The sequence below is a fragment of the Bison bison genome, unplaced genomic scaffold (genome assembly GCF_000754665.1).
Source record: "Bison bison bison isolate TAMUID 2011002044 unplaced genomic scaffold, Bison_UMD1.0 scf7180017864041, whole genome shotgun sequence".
In the NCBI taxonomy this organism is placed as follows: Eukaryota; Metazoa; Chordata; class Mammalia; order Artiodactyla; family Bovidae; genus Bison; species Bison bison.
Genome location: NW_011494613.1, coordinates 4,646,212 through 4,650,364, shown reverse-complemented (window position 1 = coordinate 4,650,364; position 4,153 = coordinate 4,646,212).

The window sequence follows — 4,153 nt, the reverse complement described above, 5'->3', positions numbered from 1 at the left end:
AGAGAGTCTATAAGAAGTACTGAGTATGGTTTCATGTAGGACATGTAGGTATAATGATTCTTTAGTATTACCTTAGAAAATGGAAAGGCCCTAGGAAAAATTAGAATCAAAATTAAATATGAAAATAAAAATTAAAAAAATTTTAAAGAAACTTCAAATAGGGAACTTAAAAAATAAAGTGGACTTTTATGTCTATATGTTCAGAAATAAAGTCAAGCTATTCTTTTTCATCTTTAAATTAACTTTCAAATGGGTGAAAAGCTGTTAACTACAGGGTTTGAAAGTAATTGGAGAATGTAATATGAAAAACACTTTACATTATTAAAGTCCAGGAATGTATATTGCATACAACATATTTGTTTCCAGGTAGAATGCTTATTCATTCATTCATTTTTGGCCTGGCCATGGAGTTCCAGATGCTTGTGATCTCATGCTAGGAAAATGAAAGAAATGGAATTACAATGAGATTTCTAGAGTAAGAAAGTGTTTCTTCTTCACTGTGGGTCAGGTGAGTGAAACTGATGGGTCCTGAGCTGAGACTTTGATATAAAAGTAAGACCTCAATTTACTATAGCTTTAATGGCTTTTTTTCTGGGGGCTGATGTCGATGTAAGTGGTATAGCATGTGACTTGTCTGCTTCTCAAATCAGTGGGGAGACTCGAAGAAGCTGAAGGAACAGTTGATTAATCTGGTTCCATGTGGAAATTAATGCTTGGAGCCTGAGTGACTCAGCTTAGCATCTTTCTGTGTCCGTGGGCTACTTGCTGATGGCATTCTTCATTTATTCACACAACACATTTTTTATTAAGAATCTAGCAGTGGCTCAATACATATATGTCAAGCAATCTAGATGTGCATTGATTTAGGATTCTGACTATAGAATTAACAACACCAAAAACTGCCTAAAACAGGAAAGAAAGGGAAAGTTGCTCAGTCGTGTCCAGCTCTTTGAGACCCCATGGACTGTATAGTCCATGGAATTTTCCAGGCCAGAATACTGGAGTGGGTAGCCTTTTCCTTCTCCAGAGGATCTTCCCAACCCAGGGATTGAACCCAGGTCTCCTGCATTGCAGTCGGATTCTTTACCAGCTGAGCCACAAGGGAAACCTAAAACAGGGGTAACAGGTAAAACAGAAGCTTATGAAAAGGCTTCTAAATCTCAAAAAATTCATTGTTACATTGGTTAGATTTTCGAGTTTGTAGCTGACTCTGACACTAAATTGTCTTGATCTACATCAAGGCTTTGCCTCAGTTAACTTTGTAAAAACAGTTAAATTTGTTTTAGTTTTAGATTTGTGGTCTAGTTATGCTTGAATTATAATTCACCCCAAGTATTGAATACATACAATGTATAAGGCATTTTGTTAAATTCTCTGAGGACAAAAGTAGACTTGTGTCCTGTGCTAAGTCACTTCAGTCCTGTCTGACTATTTGTGAGGCTATGGACTGTAGCCTGCAAGGCTCCTCTGTCCATGCAATTCTCCAAGCAAGAACACTGGAGTGGGTTGCCATTTCCTCCACCCGGGGATCTTCCTAACCCAGGGATCTAACGAACCCATGTATCCTGTGTCCCCTGAATTGCAGGTGGATTCTTTACTGCTGAGCCACCAAGTGGTGCATGGTTCTTTTTCTCAAAGAGTTCATGGTCTAATAGTGAAATTGAGAGGTATGAAAATATAATAACTGCTAATGGACTGTGATAAGTGCACACACAGCAAAATTAAGTTTAGCTATGTGAGTTTATAGTTTCATATAATAAAGCAGTTCCAAATACCATTTTTGGAATGATTTAAAGTTTTCCTGATTATTTTCAATTAAGGAGAGCCTGTGTGTGCACACGTGAGCACATGTTTACACTGGTGTGCTGGTGAAGGCACTTTGCTATGTCCATGTGTCTTGCCGGACTGTGTGTGTGATATAGTGGAAGGCAGAGGACTAGATGTGATTTTTCTTTATCTTTCTGTGTGACATTGAGCTTATCATCAAATATATTTGGGTATTGTAAATTGAGGATGCAGATAACTCTCCTGGGTAAAGGATTATTTTCTACGTCAAATGAGCAGTCAGAAAAGGTATTTTGGAAATGATAAATCCACACAGAATAACTCAACTCTAAGGAAATATTTTCCTTTGATGTAAGGTATTCTGTCTAATTCTATGCAAGCATTTAAATATTATGAAGGGTAGTTGCATTATGATGATAAAATGTTATAGTTTTCTTTGTACACATTAAAAAGCCATAAGTGTTTTTAATTGTCCTTAATTCTCCATGGCATGTTCATTTTCATTCTTAATGACTCCACATGGTTCCAAATTAATTTGCATCCTTATCCAGTGTCATATCATGGCTCTTTGATATACTTTGATATACTTGCAGAATTCTGTGATAAATCTTAAGATGCACAAAGATTTTCTTTATGTGCATATTAATAACTAATTATAAATATGACCCAAATTTTATAGTCTTTATCCCCCACCTCATTCTCAAAAGGATAACCTTATATAGCTTTCACATAATAGCTAAAATACTAAACTCAACTGAAATAAAATTAATTTTTATAAATGAAGAGATGTACAAATTCTAGGTCAGGGACAACTGCTTCTTAGTAACCCTTTATTTAATGCCTGTGCTATGCTGTGCTTAGTTGCTCAGTTGTGTCTGACTCTTTCCGACGTCATGGACTGTAGCCCATCAGGCTCCTCTGTCCATGGGGATTCTCCAGGCAAGAATACTGGAGTGAGTTGCCATGCCTTCCTCCAGGGGATCTTTCAAACCCAGGGATTGAACCCAGTCTCCCACATTGCCTGGATCTGACTTAACACAAAGTTCTTCTGTGAAATGAAGATACACTGCTTGACTTTCCTGGCTTGCTGACAGATGAACAGACTGAATAAGGCTTCAGTAGATGCCCTTTGGGACTTCATTGAAAAAATTTTACGTACTTGTTATGATTTTAGACTATCTAGTCAAAAAACAGTTTTTTTTTTTTTCTTCTTTAAGGAGCCACAGAGCCTTAGCATGATGCTGGGCTATAGATAGGATGGAGAAGTCAGATAGCAACTGGGAGAGGTAATGAGGAGGTGACTTTGGAGCTGGCTGGGGGATAAGGTGGCTTCTGGGCTTCAGTCTTGAGTGGAGAGACACAATGCAGAAGGCCAAGAGCACTACTGAGTCTGTCAAGCTCTGGGGTAAATTGAAAGCATCTTTTCTTAGCAGGAGCTGTCAATTTAGGAAAGGAGCAATTAGGTGATAGCAGTAGGATACTGAAAAAGCAATTCTCACCTTTAATCTGAGAGTCAAACGAATAGGAGAGAAGTGATGGTAAACTAAGCAGTCAGGAATTGCTCAGATGTGACTCTATAGGGTAGAAAAGATACTCATCTGTTTTTAAGGAGGAGATTTTCAGGCCTTTTAAAGAAACACAGTTCTTACTTCCAGGTGGAACCTTACATGGCTTCTTACAGTCCCTGTGTACCTGCTTCATTTATAAAAGAAGTTAAAGTAGAATTTCTGCAGTTTGAACCCAGGAAGGGGGCCCATCCAAACTCATCTTACTGTCATTCTCCCTGGGGACCTCGAGTAATCTCTTGGAGCTTGAAGGTTCCACAGACCACTGTTTAAAAACTGCTACCTCAAGCTATAAAGGAAAACAAATGTTTAGACGAGAAATACTACTAACTCTATAAGTAAATGAAGTCGCTCAGTCGTGTCTGACTCTTTGTGACCCCGTGGACTGTAGCCTACCAGGCTTCTCCATCCATGGGGTTCTTCAGGCAAGAATACTGGAGTGGGTTACCATTTCCTTCTCCAGGGGATCTTCCTGACCCAGGGACTGAATCCGGATCTCCCGCATTGGAGGCAGACGCTTTAACCTCTGAGCCACCAGGGAAGATACCAACTCTGTAGCTTGGTCAATTCACTTAACCTTCTTAAACCTCGGTTTTCTTATCTATAATTTGGGGCTAATACTGTTTACTTTGTGTGATTGTTGTGAGGATTAAGTTAGATGAGCGCTACTGGAAATCAGTGGAGAAATAACTCCAGAAAGAATGAAGGGATGGAGCCAAAGCAAAAACAATACCCAGCTGTGGATGTGACTGGTGATAGAAGCAAGGTCCAATGCTGTAAAGAGCAATATTGCATAGGAACCT